The following is a 22,100-nucleotide window of genomic DNA, read 5'->3' on the forward strand; positions in this document are numbered from 1 at the left end:
CATTGGAGCCCAGTTTAGGACTGTTTTGTGTAGCAGAATGTATAATAAACGCTGAAAATGGGCAATATAGACAGATAGAAGGGTTAAATATCATGGAAACTGTAAAGCAGTTGACAACATAGCAGTGGATCTGTGCCACTAGCTTGGATTCCCAGTTTGTATTTAACATGAGGATACACCAAAACCTGTAAAACATATAGATTATACAGGTGATTTTCTGTGTTAATGTTTTTTGCTTATTGAAACCTAACCAGTCCCTGTAAAACATATAGATTATACGGGTGATTTTCTGTGTTAAGTTTTTTTGCTTACTGAAACCTAATAACTAAAAGTACTTATCCTTTAACCTAAATGCAGTGACAATTAGGATTTTCCACATTCCATGCTGCCTTTGATTCCCTTAAAGTTTGTCACATGTATGAGAAATTACTTCATGAGTTGGTGATACTAAATCCTGGATCATTCCAAGCAGTTATCTAAACCATATTAATTCTTTAACATGTACAAGTTTTTATTTCCATAGTGTTTTCTGTATCCATAACATGTCAGGTGTTTCTTAAATTGTTGAAAATGAATGTGGTTAAACTTGAAATGGTCATAGATACCTTTTGTTGTTGCTGGACTAGTTTTGGTATAGGATGACTACACCAAAAATGACTTCCATGTTACTTCCTTATATCTAATTATTCACTTATGATTAATTCACTCCTAGCCCATTCTGTTGGTGTTCTCAAGCTACTATAATAGAGTCTGCAGTGTGAATAATGGGAACTGAATGCATTTTCTCACTGTTCTGGAGGCTGAGTGTAATAGTTTAGGTGTTGATAGCTCTAATGAGTACGAATGTCTTTCTTAAGCCAGTCAAATCCCTTCCTCCAGCTCCCTCCAGGTCAGTTGTCCCAGAACACAACTGCAAGAGGCTTTGGGGCAAAAAAATCCTTGCACCAATATTAAACATGACAAAGATAGAATAACCAAGTGATCCAAGGCAAGAAAAAGAAATAAATCCTAGGAAACTAAAATTTAATCAGAGTTTCTAGTGAAACTTCTAAGTCAAAAGGTTTTATTATAAATACAAATTTAGAAAGAACAGAGGAGCTGGGACTGTGGCCTATACTTCATAGTTACCTGGCCAGGCTGGATTCAAACTGCTATTGTTAGATATCAGTCTTCTGAGTAACTAGGATTATAGGTATGGGCCACCAATGGGCAGGTTTTTCTTTGTATTTTAATAGGAAGTATATTGGATTCTTAATATCTTTAGTTTCAACAGTCATTTAAATGCTTTGCTACATCTCTTCAAACTACTTCAAATGGACTCTGACCTAAGAAACGGCATGCAATAATTTTAACACAAACCCATGTAGACCAACAAATTCTGATGAGGTTAGATCAATTAGACAAGCTCATAAATGGCTCTAAGAATGTCAGCAAGCACTGTTTGAGAGATAGGAATATATATATACATATATATATTTTTTTTAAAGAATGGGATTCAGGAATACATATATATATATATATATATATATATTAAAGAATGGGATTCATTGGAGTTCCTGTCTCTCAAACAGTGCTTGCTGACACAGGAAGCTAAAATCTAAGCATCATGGTTTGAAGCAACACTGGGAAATAAAGTCTTTGAGGTTCTTGCCTCCAAATGAACCACCAAAAAGCCAGAAATAGAGCTGTGGCTTAATGGCTAGAGCACTAGCTTTGGGCAAAAGAAGCTCAGAGACAGTGCCCAGGCCCTGATTTCAAGCCCCAAGGTACACACACACACACACACACACACACACACACACACACACACACAATCTGTGTGTGTGTATGTGTATGTTAGTCCTCAACACTATAATTCTTTTTTTGCATTTTTTATTGTAATTAGTAAAAGGGTTACATGATATTTGCCAGTTAGAAAGTGCATTAATTCACTTACATTGATACCCTTTCACATGTCTTGGTACCCATTTCCCTCCCCCCCCACATCCCCCACCCGTCTTGGTTTTCCCCCCTTCCCTATCAAATTTCAAATATCCACATACAAATGAATTCAATATATCAGATAACAAAGTGAGATACTATAACAATATGAGATAACCAAGGGACAGCAAAGGAGACGAGAGACAACATAGTTCATTAAGGCAAAAATAATTCATTGTATGTCTTTTGTTTCAATATCCTGGAGGTCCTTTCAATTAGCTTCATATTATATGGCCTTATGTATCAAGATTTTGCTCTATTGCAGAGCCCAAGGTTTCTACTGATTATGATGAATGAGGGAAACAATTGAGCCTACGTTCCTTTGAGTCTGGCTTACTTCACTTAATATGACTTTTTTCTAAGTCTTTCCATTTCCTAACAAATGGGGCGATGCCATTCTTTCTGATAGTAGCATAGAATTCCATTGTGTACAAATAACACAACTTGATCCACTCATCAACTGAGGGACATCTAGGTTGGTTCCATATCTTTACTATGGTGAATAGTGCTGCAATGAACATTGTTGTGCTAGTGGATTTAGTATGTCCTTGTTTCTGGATGGTTGGGTAAATGCCAAGTAGTGGAATTGCTGGGTCATAGGGGATTTCTATGTTTAGCCTTTTGAGGCACTGCCACACTGCTTTCCATAGTGGTTGAACGAGTTTGCACTCCCACCAACAGTGTAGTAGTGATCCCTCCTGGCCACATCCCCTCCAGCATCTGTTATTATTCATTTTCCTGATCCTGGCCATTCTAAGTGGAGTGATGTGGAATCTTAGAGTTGTTTTGATTTGCATTTCTTTTATGACCAGAGATGTTGAGCATTTCTTCATGTGTCTATAGGCCATTTCTGTTTCTTCTTCAGAGAAGATTCTCTTTCAGTCTTTGGGCCATTTTTTAATGGGATGGTTGTTACTTTGGAGGTTGGTTTTGGAGTGATTCAATTTTTTGAGGTGTTGATATATTTTAGATATGAGGCCTTTGTCCGTTGTTTGGTTGGTGGAGATCTTCTCACACTCTGTAGGCTTCCTAATTAATTTACTAACTATGTCCTTTGCCATACAAAAGCTCTGCAGTTTAATGCAGTCCCACTTATCCAGCCTTTCTCTGATTTGTTGTGATTCTTGGTCCTTATTAAGAAAGTTTCGACTGTGCCAAGGAAGAAGGAAGATGGTGCCGAGACAATAGGGATGCTGCCTAGCTTTCTCTCACAAAAATAGAGAACCAGGGAGTCCCACGAGCCAACTACCTAAAGTAATTCACAACAACAAACTCAAAAAGCAACAGAGAAGGACTCAAACCAGAAAAGAAATCCAGATAAAGCTTACATCCAACTTTCTCAAAGAATTCGGAACGCGAGGACCCCTCCCCCAACTCTTGCCACTGGATCCAAGCCGCGAAAGCCGCAGAAAGCCGAGAAAAGCGGCAGCTGGCGCCGGCTCCAAGCTGGGAAATGCGGCTGAGGGTGCCGGCTCCACGCCGGGAAATCGGCGGTGGGCGCCAGCTCCAAGCCATGAAAAGCGGTGGCAGGGACCGGGAGTTTGGCCTAGTGGTTAAAGTGCTTGCCTAGCATGCATGAAGACCCGGGTTCGATTCCTCGGTACCACACACATAGAAAAAAGCTGGAAGTGGTGCTGAGGCTCAAGTGGTAGAGCTCTAGCCTTGAGAAAGTCCAAGGACAGTGCTCAGGCCCTGAGCTCAAGCCCAGGACTGGCAAAAAAAAAAGTGATGGCAGTGGAGGGCCCCAGGCCGGGAGCCCAACTGCTGCAGAAACCAGCACAGAACTGGGCCAGCGAAAGGCGGAAGCAGCAGAACCCAGACATGGAACCAGAACAGCAAGAAGTGGAACCCAGATGCAGAACACAGGCAGTGGCGGAGACCCGAGGGGAGTGAAAGACTCCCCACCACCGCGGAACACCCGCAGACAGACGCAGAGGCGTGAGTAATACAGCATGTCCCCAAACACATCGGGAACGCAGAGCGGGTGCCAAGCAATAGAACTTAACTCAGACCCCTCCACCCCGCCCGAGAAAGACTGGTGGGAGCAGGGGGGCAAGGAATCGAGAAAATAGGGAAAATAGGAGCCAGCATCTGCCCCCCCTCAGTTCTTGAGTGGGGCATCCTCCAGCTGGGAATCCTGAGCAAGACAGCACCGAGGGGCCCCCCACAGTCACAGACTCTGACAAAGCAGTGGAAACACAGCAGGGATCTGAAGGGACTACCAGCAGCCAAGCTCCCCTTCTGAGAATCAAAAAGGCGCGGCTCCGCTCTTGGAGCCCAAGTCCCCAGCTGGGCCCCACCCCTGGGAATAGAGGGGTCTCCTGCTGGTCCTGCTGAGAGCCCCTGAAACTCTCAATCCCCACACCCTTGGCTTGGGGCCGCCCCTGGAAGCAGTACAGGAAAACGTCCGCCAACTGCGCTCAGACGGAAGCTCACAGATTCATCCCATGATCGACTGTGAGGCCACTGGTTGGGCTAAGAGCTAGTCGTGCAGCAACACATAAGTTTTATTCTACTACTCTCCAAACTTTGTACTCAAATACGCTACCTACTTACCAACTTAGGTCAGTTATCCTTACGCTATACCTATTCTTCATTACTACAATATTCTTACACTTCTACTCCTATTTTTCTGTCTCTGGACCTCTGTTCATCTTTCAACCCTTATACTGCATGGATCTACACTTGATGGCTGTTGAGCAATACTGTATATCTAGGTGTTTAATTGTTCTCTAGGCTCAGAGGGACTGAAAGACAATAGAGATTGGATTGAGAGGCTTATTGTTTTGGGTATAAATCGCTTATGAGTGGATGTATTAGACTGGTCGGTAACTGCACAAAAAGAAAGAGTGAAAACACCAATCAGCACTATAATTCTACACACCATAATTGGCAGAGAAAATTTTACATTCCCAATTATTACCCCAGCTAAATGACTGCAAAGCTGTACTCATCTGTCAGTTCTCAAGGAACTACAAGGCAGTTTCAACTTGGTTTTTCAGACTTAACTTATATATACTGGTGTTTGCTAGGGAAAGAACTTGTTATTATTGCAGTGTTTGGAATATTCACAGGGTTGTTTCACAAAGAGAACAGACTGAAATGAAGATATCTGTGTTGCTTTCTAAATAGCAGATAGCTGTTTAAAAAAATAAAAATGGAGGTAATATTGGCATCTTAGAACTCCATTGGCACTGAAATGGGGTATGGAAGTATAAGTGGACAATGTGTGTGGAGAAACCCTGATAAAAGCAGAAAATTGCTAGTTTGTTTTTTGTTTTACCTGTGTGTAAGCAGTAAGAGACAGCCAATGGATTCCAAATGTTTAACATGACACAGTGATCCTGTCAAAGACAGGATGAGTGCCTGTTCTTTAGCTTGCTTATATACTCTTAACCTGATATCTACCTCTTGGAATATGTTCTTTGATCTGTAAAACAAAACTGCCCCCAACTAATGTACGGAAAGACCCATTAAAAATGGAAGATGGTGCCCCAGTGCTGTGGCTCACGCCTGTAATCCTAGCAACTCAGGAGACTGAGATCTGAGGATCACAGTTCCAAGCCAGCCTTAGCACCAAAAATAAAGAACATGAAACTCTTCTCTCGAGCTAATCAATAGAAAATGGGAAGTGTGGCTGTTGCTTGAGCTGATGAGCCTTGAGCTGAAGAGATCAGGGACAACACCCAGGCCCAGAGTTCAAGCCCCATGACCCACAGGAAAACAAACAAACGAACATGGAGGATGGAGAAAGCTCAAGATTTTAGGGGTCTGCCTTTCTTCTGTCATAGTATCCACTGGAAAGAACCAGGAGTAATGCAGACAAATGGTCCATAAAACTCCATAGTGCAACTGTGCACCTTGGGCTCTACTAGCAGAGATCTGCAATAGAGCAAAATCTTGATACATAAGGCCATATAATGTGAAGCTAATTGAAAGGACCTTCAGGATATTGAAACAAAAGCCATATAATGAATGATTGTTGTCCTTAATGTACTATGTTGTCTCTCATCTCCTTTGCTGTCCCTTGATTATCTCATATTGGTATAGTATCTCACTTTGTTATCTGATATATTGAATTTATTTGTATTTGGATATTTGAAATTTGATTGGGAAGGGGGAAAACCAAGACGGGTGGGGGATGTGGGGGGGGAGGGAAATGGGTACCAAGACATGTGATAGGGTATCAATGTATGTGAATTAATGAACATTCTATCTGGCAAATATCATGTAACCCTTTTACTAATTACAATAAAAAAAACTCCATAGTGCAACTCTGCACCTGTAATCCTAGCAACCAGCACAGACATGATTCCACAATCTCTCCTTTTAAGATCAATAAGTGAGCAACATGTCTCACTTGAAAATTTAAAAAATCAGTACATGAACATTATTCAGGCAGCTACCACTCAACTCATACTATAAGAATATCTCTTAGAACTAGATTTGCAATATTGCCTCTCAGGAAGTGTGTGTGTGTATTGGGACTTGAACACGGGTCTTGCTTGGCTTTTTTACTTCAAGGCTAACACTCTACCACTTGAGCCATACCTCTACTTACAGCTTTTTGTTGAGAACCTGGAGATAAGAGTCTCATAGACTTTACTGTCCAGGCTGGCTCTGTACTGCAATTCTCAAATCTCAGCCTTCTGAGTAGCTAGGATTTCAGGCATAAGCTGCCACCGCCATGAAGGAACTATTTATACCACTGATGATGGGAACCTGTATTTTTGATAACTGAACTGAAGACACCAATAAGTATTTTCACTATGCTCACATTCCATCTGTAAGAAGGTTCTACAAAAAGGGACCCCACTACACTGCTAGTGGGAGTGTAATCTAGTACAAACCACTCGGGAAAGCAGTCTGGAGGTTCTTCAAAAACTAAATGGGCCAAGAGCGTGGACTAGTGGTAGAGTGCTTGCCTAGAGTGCAAGAACCCCTTGGTTTGTCTCCTCAGTACCACATACACAGAAAGAGCCAGAGCGGTGCTGTGACTCCAGTGGTAGAGCTCTAGCCTTGAGAAAGCCCAAGGACAATGCTCGGACCCTGAGTTCAAGCCCCAGGACTAGCCAAAAATAATAAATAAATGCAACTAAACATAGACTTTCCCAGCCATACCACTCATACACATCTACTCTGAACACCATGAGGCAGGATATAAGGACATCTGCACATCCACGTTCATTGCCATACCGTTCACAAGAGCCAAGATATAGAAACACCCCAGATGCCCCACAGTAGATGGACACAGAAGTAGTAGTATCCACAATGGAATTTTACACCGCCATTAGAAAGAATAATGTCATTTGCAGGGAAATGGATAGAACTAGAACAATTCGTGTTAAGGGAGATAGAGAAGTCAAGCTCCAAGATACAAAAGATGTGTTTTCTCTCTGACACAAAAGTTAGATCTAAAATGCACTAGGAGGGGCTGAGAATGGGGCTTAGTGGTAGAGTGCTTGCTCCGCATGCATGAAGCCCTGGGTTCAGTTCTTTAGTACCACACAATAGAAAAAGCCAGAAGTGGTGCTGTGGCTCAAGTGGTAGAACACTAGCATTGAGCACAGAGAGGCTCAGGGATAGAGCCCTGGACCTGAGTTCAAGCCCCAGGACCAGATTAATTAATTAAAGCAAGCAGTGGAATATGACAAATTTAACAGAATTCTAGGAACTCACACAAGGTTATGGAACTTGAACTCTGGGCCTGGGCGTTATCCTTGAGCACTTCAGCTCAAAGCTACCACCCTACCCCTTGAGCCACAGCACCACTTTAGAGACTTTCATGCCAGGGCAGGCTTTGAAATGCAAGCCTCAGATATCAGCCTCCTGAGCAGCTAAGATTACAGGTGTGAGCCACTGCACCTGGCATTTTTTTTCTTTTTTAAATATTCTGTCTTCTTTACCTGATGTACATATTCCTGGGTATATCTTTGGGAGGGTAGGAAAAAGCACAGAACTTGAGGAGAAAAGGGTGAAAAGGGCAGCAGTGGAGCTCAATGGACAGTGATGAAAGAGGGTAGAAACAGGGGAGAGGGATGGGAGACAGTGAGGGAACAGAAGACATTGCACAAATGAAAGGGCATGTACTCATTACACTACTCATGTAATTTTAATACCTCTGTAAAATAACATTTCTAAAATAACAATAAATTAAAAATAAAACAAGCAAAAGTTGTATGGATTTATAAAAATATAACAAGTTTTTTTTCAATGACTTAAACTGTACCAACTGTAATTTCTACATTTACCTAATGACAAATCTTAGAAATGGTATCGAGAGGGGGCCTGATGAAAATATTTATCCAAACTATTACATTTTGTTGCCAGGATACTGGGTCATTAATTGAAAACAACTTTGTCTAACAGAAATTACCTCTGATAAGAAATATCCTTCAGGCTGTTAGTTAAGTGTATTTGGCACAGTGTGTGTGTGTGTGTGTGTGTGTGTGTGTGTGTGTGTGTGTGTGTGTGTGTGTGTGTTGATAGTAGGTGATTAACTCAAGGCTTGGGCACAATACCTGAACTTTTTCACCCAAGGCTGAAATTATACCATGAGCCATATCTCTACTTCTGACTTTTTGCTGGTTATATAGAGATAATCAAACTGATTTTCCTGCCCAAGCAGACTTCAAACCTCAATCATCAGATCTCAGCTGTCTGCATAGCTAGGATTACAAATGTGAGCAACTGATGTCCACCAGATTATCACTATTTAAACAACATCGAAAAACAGGCTCATCTTGTTCCTCAGTTCCTGGTGTCTTAAAGGAAAACTTAAAGTAACAACACTATAAATAGGTGTGCTCAATCACCAAAGCCACCCATGCTGGAGTGTGATGTTCTGCTTTTAGTTACATAGAATACCCCTGTCTTCTTAACATCAACCTTACTGAAAACAAGATCCCAGCCTCAGAAATGAGAGGAGCTATTAACAAGCTTCAAAAAACCACCAATCTGGTTTTATTAAGAAATGGTTCCTTTTAGCTATGAGAAACCTAAATATTGTTATAAGAAATATGAGTATATCGACATGCTCTAGAAACAAGACTTAGCAGATAAAATAATCACTGATTATTTAAATTGATAATTGTTCAAGTTGATGTCATAATTTCTCCTTTGTATTGTGAAATATTTACCCTATGAAGCACAAGTTACCCTGATCATCATTTAAAGAATTGTTCAGCACCTCATTCTAGAATTATGCTTTAGGAAAAATATTCTAAATGTTGCATAGTGCTGGAGGTTCGCATCTGCAATCCCACTCTGGAGGCTGAGCTCTGAGGATAGCTGTTGAAGCCAGCTCAGTCCATGAGACTCATCTCCAATTAATTACCAAAAATTCAGAAATTAAGCTGTGACTCAAGTGGTAGAGCAACAAAAGCTCTAGGCCAATACCCAGTTCTAGGGTTCAAGTTCTGTCTCAGCATTTTTACTCAGGACTGACTGATGCTTTACCACTTAAGTCACACCTCTACTTCCAGCTTATTGCTGGCTAATTGAAGATAGGAGTCACAGAGACTTAGGATCTCAGGAGGCTGAGATCTGAGGATTGCATTTCCTAAAGCCAGCCTGGGTACTAAAGTCCATGAGACGCTTATCTCCAATTAACCACCAGAAAACCAGAAGTGGCAAAAGTGGCACTGTGGCTCAAGCAGTGAGGGGTGGTAGCCTTGAGATGAAGAGCTCAGGGACAACACCCAGGCCCAGAGTTCAAGTCCCATGACCACTTTAAATTGGATCCTGAGGATCTCAGTCTCCTCAGTAGCTAGGATAAGAGGCATGAGTCACTAGCACCTGGCCTCTAACCTCCACATTTGTGTACCTAGATTTCAGACATGTGCCACTACTCTTGGCCTCCCATTGTATTTTGAGATAGAGGAATGGAGGGAGAATAAGAAAAGGATGATACTAATCAAGATGCATTATATTCATAAAATTATGTTGGACTGAAATCCACTTGTACATCACTTAAATTAGAAAATGTTGAAAATAAGGAAACATAACCAAATATTAAATTAAGTTTGCATCTATCTTAGAAGACTGTCTCAAGCTGCAAAAATTTAGATTTTATGGCCCATTCAGATAGCCTATTAAGAAAAGGTATAGATTCAAGCATAAAAAAATGCCAATACAGCCGGATGTGGTGACTCATACCTGTAATCCTAGCTACTCTGGAGGCTGAGATCTGATGATCGAGGCTCAAGCCAGCCTCATGAGACTCTTATCTCCAATTAACCATTAAAAACCAGAAGAGGTGCTAAGGCTCAAAGAGTAGGGCAGTAGCCATGAGCTGAAGGGCTCAGGGACAGCACCCAGACCCAGAGTTCAAGCCCCATGACTGACCCGTCCCCACCCCCCAAAAAAGCCAGAACTCAATATTTTTATTTATCAATTTATTTTTTAGTGTTCTACACTTGAGCCCAGCACCACTTCCAGTTTTTTTTCTTTTTTGTTGGTGTTTGTTTTTTGTTTTTGTCAGTCCTCGGCCTTGAACTAAGGGCCTATCCTTGGGCTTTCTCAAGACTAGAACTCTACCCCTTGAGACACATCACCACTTCTTTTTTCTTTGTGTGTGGTACCAAGGAATCGAACCCGCATCTTCATGCATGCTAATCAAGTACTTTACCATGAGGCCAAACTCCTGGCACTACACTTCCAACTTTTTCTGTGTAAATGGTACTGAGGAACCAAACCTGAGTCTTCGTGTATGCTAGGCAAGTACTCTACCCCTAGGGCAAACTCCCAGCCCCAATACTCAATCTTTTGCATATAAAAGGCAAGTAGCTAACTATGTTCAATCAAATATGCTCAATGTAAATAAATTCACATATTACAATTTCCTAAATTAAGTCTAATGCTTCAAAGCTTTATGATAATGATGAAAATCCCATATACTCTCACTTTGGCAACCCCTCTGTAACAAATTAACATCTGGATGCTCCTTTCCTACATGTGCACATTTAGAGACCTGCTGTGAATCTATACAGGCTGACAATCTTAATGGTTTCAGACAATAGGTGATGAACCTCCCAAACCTAGCTATTTATTGTTCACATTGACACTTGTAGGAACCCCCAGTGTCAATCAATGATAGAACATGTGCATATGGTGATTTTGAACAAGGTTCTAGCTCACTAAGACTTTCTGCAGTAAAATCTCATTGGATTTATGTTTACCAAATATCACCTGTAACAACTCATACAAAAATATTGTCTTAATGTATTGTAAAAAATATAATTGAGGGCCAGGAGTTTGGCCTAGTGGTAGAGTGCTTGCCTAGCATGCACGAAGACCCGGGTTCATTCCTCAGTACCACATACATAGCAAAAAGCCGGAAGTGGTGCTGATGCTCATGTGGTAAAGTTCTAGCCTTGAGAAAGTCCAATGACAGTGCTCAAGCACTGAGCCCAAGCCCAGGACTGGCATGCATGAATATACACATACATATATATATATATATATATATATATATATATGTGTGTGTGTGTGTGTGTGTGTGTGTGTGTGTGTGTGTGTATATATGTATATATATATATATATAATTGAGCTTTGGGTCAGTATAATCTCTGTAATAGAACTGAAAGCAGAATCTTTTTCTTCAGGGATAACTTTGATACTTACAATAACTAAATGTGGACTTAAGATTCCAGGACAAATAAATGAAACAAAGGACTTTTCCCTTCGCTAATAAACAATCAAAGAGAAGAGAGGGGGGAGGAGAGAAGGAGGGAGAGACAGAGAGAGACAGAGACAGAGAGAAACCTAGAAATAGTATTTAACATGTTTCTCACATCATAGTATAAGCTTCAAGTTGAACAGTATGAGAGTAATTCCAATAAACAACCATAAACATAAACCAGGACTTTTTTTAAGTATGAAGAAATTAAACTATCCAGGGATGAAAGTAGTAAGTTTTCTTTCTTCTAAGTTTGTAATCTCATTTATGCTTTTCTTTCAATATGAAAATAGAAAGTACATTTTTTACTAAAAGTAACATCTAACATTAGAAATCATAAATGTACACCAGCTACCTGGAAATTCTGGTTTAAAGTGTAGTTTTAAACACACACACAAAGGCAAAAATAAAGACAATAATCTTTCTTGGAAAAGCATTACGATTTATAAGACATAGACTAACATAAATTTGATATCACATATTGCAAATCTCATCTAAACCTTAAATTTTCCAAATTTTATCATTAGATATTAAATGAATAAAATAGCATCTTTTCCAAAGTGACACTATAATGTTTTGCACTTAAGGATTTAACAGTATTATTTGGCAAAATGAAGCCTAAGAATCTTTACAAAAACATTTCTAGAGGGAATACATTTTAGTATAAAATAAACATATTTGATTAGAGAGGACAGATCTCAAATGTATATTTTTGATTTTGCCAATTTTATAGCTAGTACAAAAAAGATAGTTCATTGAAATATTTCAAAAATGTAAAAACCAGTCTAGCTAACATAAGCTATACAACCTTGCTGTAAAAGTACTTGTATCAAACTCTGCCCAAAATATTTTTGTAATTATACTCATAAATTCAGTTCCTTGGATCATTTTTCACTGCCGACTAGCTTTTCCACTTTCTGTTGTCTCCATTCTGAAAAAAAATAGGTTGGTAAAACATTAACTATATCCAGAAAAAAATCATATTAAGTTAAGTAAGCCAGACCCAAAGGAACATGGACTCAGTGGTTTTCCTCATTTGTAATAATTATTACACATCTAGGACTCTCCTAGCAGAGGATTACAAGAGCTCAAAACCTAGGTACTAAGGTCACATAGGATGAGAGCAAATGAAAGGAACTGTAGGATATGGAAACAAGAGCTTTATCTTGTGTGATTGTTGTTTTTAATGTACTATGTTATTTCTCTTCTCTTTTTTTGCCCTTTGATAAGGCCTTTGATGAGATCTCATATTGTGACTGTATCTGACTTTGTTACTTGGTATACTGTATATGAGTTTATTTGAAATAGGAAAGGGAAGGGAGGAACACAAGATGATTGGGAGGAGGTGGGAGGAGGGTAATAGAGACAAAAACCATGAGAAGGGGTATCAATGTGTGAGAAATAAGGTACCTACTACCTGGGGAATGTAACTGTAACCCCTCCATACATTACCCCGACAATAAAAAAATATATAACAACTAAATTAAAAAAAGCATTAACTATAACCATATTTCATCTACTTCTTATATGGAAATGTAAACCTAATGTACCCAAAGAACAACACACAAGCACATTAGGCACAAGAATAATAGGGGCCCTCTAATTAACAGAAGTTTTCTCATGTTGAAGATAAGTGAAAATGGACCCTGGAGAGATTAAGGGCTGTCCCAAAATTACATTTCAAAAGCCATCAGTGACTGGGTGTGTGTGTGTGTGTGTGTGTGTGTGTGTGTGTGTGTGTGTGTGTGTGTGTGTTTGTTTATGATACCACTCTTTCTCTTAACAAAACTAAGGAAAGCATCTCTGTTATTTAATAAGAGTTTTCTTCCTTTTCTATTAAAGGAATTCCTGTACCAATACATGTTACCAAAATTTCTTCTAAATTGCTCAAAATCAGAGGCCAGAAGTTTGGCCTAGTGGTAGAATGCATGCCTAGCATTCATGAAGAGCCAGGTTTGATTCCTTGGTATTGAATCCATAGAAAAAGCCAGAAGTGGTGCTGTGGCTCAAGTGGTAGAGCTCTAGTCTTGAGAAAGCCCAAGGACAGTCCTCAGGCCCTGAGCTCGAGCCCAGGACTGCCAAAAAGTCTTTCTAAATTGCTCAAAATCACTAAATGTAGGATTCATTATTCTATGATAAATAATGCTTTAATATTATATTACTTAACATACAAATATTTCTCTTTGTTATCTGGTTTTTGTTTTGTTTTGTTTTTGGTCAGTTATGGGGCTTGAACTCTGGGCCTGGGTGTTATCCCCTGAGCTCTTTTGCTCAAAGTTAGCACTCTACCAGTTTGATCTACTTCTGATTTGCTGGTGGTTAAAGAGTTTCATAGACTTTCCTACACATGCTGGCTGTGAACTGTGATCCACATATCTCAGCCTACTACACAGGTGGGATTATAGGCATGAACCACAGTGCCAGGGTCCTCTGTGTTATCTTACACAGACTCTGTGCTCTCTGAGATTTTCTAAAATGCCTACTAACCATTAAAAACATTACTTGTATGAGCACACTATAAATCAGTAAAAATCAGACCTTGTATACACACCAAGAGTCAAGTGTTTTTTGTTGTTGCTGTTTCTTACTTTCTGTTTTGGTAGTAAGGCTTGAAAGCAGGACCTTGTGCTCTCATGTGGCTTTTCTACTCAGGGTGTTGTTGTACCATTTGAGCCTACCTCACTTCTGGCTCTTCTACTGATCAATGGAAATAAAGAGTTTCACAAATCTTCCTGCCTACTGCAGCTTTGAACTGAGCTCTTCAGATTTCGTATGGGCCACCACAGTGCCTGGCTACAATACCGTGTATTCAAAATACTACCACTCAACAGTAGTAACAACTTTGCTTTCAACCAACAAGCAGTGATTATCAAGCACTGTACAGACAATAAAATAATTTTCAACCATAATAACACAAACCCATTTTCCTCCTTAAGATGTTGATATAATTCGGCTCTGTTGTTAACTGAGTTTAAACGTCCAGCAAACTGATGTTTTCTGGAATTGGCAGTATGGATTCTATTACTCCACAAGGACAATAAGGACACAGGCCCTGGTGATGTGTAACAAAGAAAAGGAAAGACAAAAGGCGTATGATCACAAAACTTATAAATAAAACAGGCTTACTTTTAATATGATTGCTCGTGTTACATAACCAAGCCAGTAACATTTTTTGCATATTCTAAAATTTACATGTGTTTTAAGGTCTTTCAATGTAATCACTCTGTTCAGTGAGTTTTTGGAAAGATTCACATGACTAAATACAAAATTATATATATGTGACTAGAATGTGTGCATATTTTGTATGCAAAAGCTAAGGGACAGTGAGTTCAAGGCCTAATGGGGGTTGGGGTAGAAAGCGGGAAGTGGTGGGGGAGAAGAACTCATTGAGCTATCTGATACAAATGTCAGAAGGCTCTTTACAACCTACTTCAAGATTTAATGTGCAAAGGACAGATACACAGACCAACAGGAGACTAAAGAGAACCTAGTAACATACATATATAGTCCACTAGGTTCTGATAACTTACAAAGGCTCTTCAGTGAAGAAAGTATACTCTTTTAACAAATGCTCCTACAACAATTAGAATACTAAATGTAAAAAAATAATAAATTCTGACTCATATTTTCACCAGAGCAAGGAAAAGTATCATATCTTAAATATGGAAACTAAAATTCTAGAGTTCCTAAAAGAAAATATAAGAATAACCTTTCTGATCTTGGATGATATTTCTTAACACATGATCCCCAAAACATCACCAAAGTGAAAACGGATATACTTGACTTCCTCAAAAGTAGAAACTTCTACATTGCAAAATCGACAATTCACAGGAGCAACACACTTATAGAAAGCATACCTGTTACATACCTAAGAATTCATAAACATCCCAACTTAAAAATTACATCATTGAATATTCACTGAATTAAACATAGCAGATGACTAATAAATGAGTAGGGGCTTATCATTACTAATACAAAGAAAATGTAAATTAAAGTAATAATGAATTATCAATGAATGTTATAGCTATTAGAATAGCTAAAATATCAAATAAAGGTAATCTTGACATATCAAATGCTAATATAAACACAGAACAATCAGAAAATTTCTTTTACAGTGGAGAGTTAAAATGGTACAGACACATTAGAAAAGTAATCTGGCAGGTTTTCTTTTAAGAAAGTAGCAATATAGGGACTGAGAGTTTGATCTAGTTGTATAGTGCTTGCCTAGCATGCATGAGGACTGGGGTGTAATTCCTTGGTACCACATACACAGAAAACAAAAGCCAGAAGTAGTACTGTGGCTAAAGTGGTAGAGCTCTAGCCTTCAGAAAATTCAATGACAGTGCTCAGGACCTGAGCTCAAGCCTAGGACTGACAAAAAAATTAGCATATACATAGGAAACTCAAGTGCCTTAAGCCATTTAAAACTCCAGCCTCAAAAGTCAGCATATTATTTGATTTCATTTAAGGCACTCTGAAAAAGGCACAATTTTGAGTTGAGCACCAGTGGCTCGTATCTATAATCCTAGCTACTCAGGAGGCTGACAACTGAGGATGGCAGTCTAAAGCCAGACCAGGCACAAAAGGGCACTCCAGTCCGTGAGATGCATATATCCAATTAATCACTAGAAAACAGGAAGTAGGGCTGTGGCTCCAGGAGTAGGGCGACAGCCTTGAGCTAAAGAGCTCAGGGACAGTGCCCAGATCCGGAATTCAAGCCCCATGACACCACTCCCCCCCCCCCAAAAAAGGCAAAAAACTACTTAAGAAGTTGGGAGTTTGGCCTAGTAGTAGCATGCTTGCTTAGCAAGCACAAAAAACCAGGTTCAATTCCTCAGTACTACATACAGAGAAAAAGCCGGAAATGGTGCTGTGGCTCAAGTGGTAGAGCTCTAGCCTTCAGAAAGCCCAAGGATAGCACTCAGGCCCTGAGTTCAAGCCGCAGGACCGAACAACAACAACAACAACAACAACAACATATACTACTTAAACATAATAAACTTTTTTACTCATTGCTAAGTTTGAAAGGCTCAGTGCTATCCTCAAGGTTGCTAATGAACAACAAAATAGTTGGGTTTCTCTGTTACTGTCACACAAAGAGAACTGGAGACATTTTTAACCCAATCTATGAAATTAGAATGATCCACTTTTTGGAGAGGGGGGCAGGGGGAGGGGTCATGGGACTTGAACTCTGGGCCTGGGTGTTGTCTCTGAGCTCTCTAGCTCAGGGCTACTGCCCTACCCTTTGAACCACAGTGCCACTTCTGGTTTTCTGGTAGTTAATTGGAGATAAGAGTCTCACAGGCCTTTTGAGTTTTTTAGTGGCAAGGGCTGGCTGTCTTTGAACCTGGACCTCGGATCTCGGATCTCAGCCTCCTGAGTAGCAAGGATTACAGGCATGAACCACGAAGCTGGGCTAGAATAATCTACTCTTAAGAACAATGCACAAAAAATGACTTTGTAAAGTCCTAGGGGAATGAAAATTCCAAAGCAGATAAAACAAGGTAGTATACCGGTGTATGGAAACTTTTTCAAACCAAATTGGGATCATAAGACTGTATGAGTCTGTAGCCTTCCCAGGACTCCCTTATTACTACATATCCATGAACTCGTTCATTTAGCAAATACAACTGACAGAAGCACACCAGAGGCTGTATGTTGGGCAGCAGTGATTTAACCAGTTAATGAAAAATATTCTCTTCCCTTAAAATGTTTCATACTGACAGCAGAAACTATGTACTACTGCTACACACTACCTGAGTAACTAGCAATCCCGGATAACAATTGAAGCATAAAGAAGCAGCACCTGACTAAACTGTGAAAGGACATCAGGAATCTTTCCTTGGGAAAGGAGTTGACTTCCACTAATACCTGAATTTTAGGCAGACCTTACAAGAGAAGAAAGGGCATTTGTAAGAATACCAAATCTTGAGCTATATAAATTCTGCCCTATGAACCACTGTCATTTAATCATTTATTTTGTGTTTTGGCTGTCTCCAATTATTTGCCACCATAAAAACTTTTTTTGGCCAGTTCTGGGTCTTGAATTTAGGGCCTAGTCACTGCCCTTCGGCTCTTACCTCCAATTAACCACTAGAAAACCAGAAGTGCCGCTATGGCACTTGAGATGGAGAACTCAGAGACAGAGCCCAGGCCCAAAGTTCAAGCCCCATGACTGACAAAAAAAGACTGGGAGTTTGGCCTAGTGGTAGAGTGCTTGCCTAGCATGCAGGAAGACCCGGGTTTGATTCCTTGGTACCATACACATAGAAAAAAGCCCGAAGTGGTGCTGAGGCTCAAGTGGTAGAGCTCTAGCCTTGAGGAAGTCCAAGGTCAGTGCTCAGGCCCTGAGCTAAAGCCCAGGACTGGCCAAAAAAAAACTAAGCTTAATTAGAAAAATCTTTATGAATATGGTTAGCCATGATTATTCTTTACCTTTTGATTTTTCTACCTGTGGAGTTTCATCAATTTCAAAAAGAGGCTTTTTGTTTGGAGGTTCTGGAGAATCAGGAGAATCTTTTATAATTTCAGCTTCAGCCAATTCTTCTTTTCCACGTTCTAAAATTCCTTTCAATCTTTTAGAGATACAAATAATAAAATGCAAAGAACCTTTTAGAAATCTATAAATGTTTCTAATAATTAAACATTATGAATATTAGTTTTTATAAAGCAGAGCTGATCACACAAAGTGAAATTAAGAACCAGCAACTTCTATCAAAAATCAGGTATGAAACGGAGCATAGGTGGCTTATACCTGTAATCCTAGCTACTCAGGAGGCTGAGATCTGAAAAAATGGTTTAAAGCCAGCCCGGGCACTAAAGTCTGTGAGACTCTTATCTCTAATTAACTACCAGAAAACCAGAAGTGGAGCTGTGGCTCAAAGTTATAGAACACTAGCCTTGAGCTGAAGAGCTCGGGTCAGGGACAGCACCCAGGCCCATAGTTCAAGCCCCATGACCAATCACTGTCCCCCCGTCCCCTGCCTATCCCGCCCACAAAAAAAATCAGGTGTAAGAAATTAATGAATTAAATTCAAATTTCTCTTTGCCTTATAATAATGGAAATCAGGAGTTAGTTCAGGAATTAGCTATAAAATGGAAAAAACTAGGAAATATGAAGCTAAAATTTATAAGGTGAGATGGCATTTCAAAGATCCTGCACAATTTTAAAGATATGGAGAAAGTACTCCAAATCACAAATAAGACTAAGATGTTTACTGTTACTTGTTTTGTTTTCTATGTAGTATGGAAACATATTTAATTTCCACAAGTTAGGAACTTAACTCTAAGTTTTCAAGGGGGAACACCATCACTTTCAAAACATACAGAGGTAAGTCTGAAGGTCAGTGCAAAATGAAGGAGTTCTTTTTTCCTGTTCTTTATAGTGAGCAATTTCATTTCAGATGCTAAGCAGCCCTAAGGAAAAACTAAACTTGCCAAGTTTAAGAGAATAGTATTCTTTCTATTTTAAAAATTGTGTCATTTCTAGAATTACTGTGAAAATATGCCAGTGAAGCTTTGGGTAGGAGTATGGATATGAGTTATAGATATGTATCCACCTTAAAATATATGGGCAGGAAAGATATTTATCAGCATTTATAAAAAGAAAAAAGTAGCCTTGTACAAAAACAACAACAAAAAAAACATATGCATTGTAAATGTCAAGAGGTCACCTCTCTGAATCCTGCCAGGATTTTTCCTGCTCATAATCTTTTGTTACTTTGTCTGACTTATCCTTCTTGTCCACCCTCTTTCTTCACTTTTTCTTTCTTTCTTCTTCTTCTGGGGGTTTGCTCCTGCATGCCATCAGACATTCCAAGACCGTCTTATGCTTCTCAGATTTGCTAATATGGGCTCTGACAAGTGTTTCCAATTCATTCCGCATGATGTGGTACTGTTCATCTCTGCAGTGAAGAGTTAAAATAATGTTCTCACAATGCCCTTAAATAATATTTAAACATAATACTGAAGTATCACTTCCTACATGTTCACATTAAAAAAAGAAAAAAGTAGTGTTGCACTTCTATGAAATCTTAAGAAAACACTTTTTCTGTAAATTCTGTGTTTATGAGTTATGAAGACAGCCAGGTGCTAGTGGATATCCTCTTTAATCTTAACTGCTTAGTAGGCTGAGATCTGAGAATCATGATTTGCAGCTAGCCAGGAAGAAAATCCAGAAACTCCTATTTACAATTAAGCAGCAAAAAGCTAAAAGTAGCAGAGTGCCAACCTTGAGTTATAATACCAAACAAAAACATGTGGCTAGTATGGACACAAGAAATAAAATTAATGAACTATGAATACAGAAATTTAAATCAATTTATGGTCATGAAAAGGAAATATACCTTCCTTCTTTTTTTTCTTTTCTTTTTTTACCAGTCCTTGGGCTTGAATTCAGGGCTTCAGAACTGTCCTGGGAGCCACAGCACTACTTCAAGCTTTTATCTATGTTTGTGGTACCAACACATTGCACATGGGTATTTGTGCATGTTAGGCAAGCACTATACTACTAGGCCAAATTCCCAGCCCCTCTTCCTTCTTTCTTACTGGACATGATTAATGGATTCTAAGTCAGAATGAACTCATTTTAACTACATCATATTGCATATGTGTATATATACTTACTTTCATTTTTTTTCATGCCAGAACTGGGGCTTGAACTTGCAGCCTCAAACTCTTGCTTAGAATTTTCTCTCAAAGCTGGTGGTCTAGCACTGGAGCTATACCTCCACTTCCATATTTTTTGCTGGTCAATTAGAAATAAAGAGACTCATACATTTCTGCCTATGCTGGCTTCTAACTATAATTCTCAGATCTCGGCCTCCTAAGAAGCTAGGATTATAGGTGTGAGTCATCAGCACCAGTTCGTATTTCACATTTTTAATCTCATGTTTAAATTACTTACATGTGAAGTAAGTTATCTTAAAAAAATTCAATTCAAATGAATGTAAAGAATAAAGGGGAAAAACACTACCTTTTAGGACCCTTTCCTCTGGTACCAACTGTGGAAATAGGTAGAGGAGCGTTTTTTCTTTCCATATCAACTAAGTTGTATATTGTTTTTGACAGTTTAACACATCTTCTTCTGTCAAACATTCTTTCACAATAATACTGGCTAATGGAACTACCTGCTGGGTTTGTTTTTTTTTTAAAGAAAAGAGAAAAATCTGTCTTGAAATCAAATTTATCGAAGTATGGAGGCACAATCTGACTTTATTACCACAGTAAAGGTATCTGTAACTATTAACTTCAGTTCTCAACTACTAATCCTTTCATTGTAACCAACTCACACATTTCTTTTTTTATTTTGGTTTGAGAAATGGCATTAGTTGCAAATAGTTTGTTTCTACAAAGAAGATGTAATAGATATAGAAAAAAAGAAAATTATATTTAACACTTACAGATTGCATGTTGAATATGGTGGTTTGTGAAATAATCATGGGCCAGTATCGAATGTGTTTTTCTAATTGATCTTTTGCTTGTTCCAAAGGGATCTCAAGACTTCCATCGATTTTATATCTGGGGTCTAGAAAAGGAGTTAATCATTTTTCCCTCATAAATTCACCAAAATCCTAATGATAACCAAACAAGGTAAAGTTAGAAACTATGTCTGATGTTTCAATATGGGTTACAAGTAATAATCTCTTCCCTGTCTTCTGTCCTGTGATTTATTTCAAAGTACTTTCTCTAGCAGTGGCTCTCTCATCACTACTTTGTTCTCTCCTTTTGAACTTTGTCTTTATTGAACGGAAATGAAGAAAGCTTCAAACACGCACCTGTGGTGCATTTGCCCTTTAAAATTCCCAGAAACATTCATTTTACTGTATCTGGATAATTTAAGTCTTTTCTATTATATGAAAAATTAGTTAATGCATCAGAAAGAAGATCAATTTGCTTACTTTAAATACTACCTCGGATAAATTATCAAAATGTTACAGTGGTTATCTTTGAATGATTACAAGTTGTTCACAATTTTTTGTTTTTGGTTTTACAGATATGTCCCACAAATAAATACTAATGAAGCTTCCTGTACCAAAAATATAAAAAAGGTCTGCTTAAAAAGAGAAAAGTAGTTACTTAAAATAAATTGCAGGCCAAGTGATGGTTGCTCATGTCTATAATCCTAGCTGAGCAGAGTAAGAGCTGAGCATTATACTTTGAAGCCAGCCCAGACAAGAAAGTCTTAGAGACTCTTATCTCCAATTAAACATTAAAAAGTCAGAAGTGCAGGTGTTGTACAAGTTATAGAGTGTTATGTGCAAAGCAAAGGTATAGCACCCAGGCACTAAGTTCAAGCGCTACTACACACACACAAACACACACACACACACACACACACACACACACACACACACACACACATACAATTATGACAGCAATTACCTAAAATATATGGCAGAAAACACTTTGTGGGTTATAAAATGTATTCATGTATATATAA

This window comes from Megascapheus bottae, unplaced genomic scaffold, assembly GCF_031878675.1.
Source record: "Megascapheus bottae isolate mThoBot1 unplaced genomic scaffold, mThoBot2.hap1 HAP1_SCAFFOLD_41, whole genome shotgun sequence".
Lineage (NCBI taxonomy): Eukaryota > Metazoa > Chordata > Mammalia > Rodentia > Geomyidae > Megascapheus > Megascapheus bottae.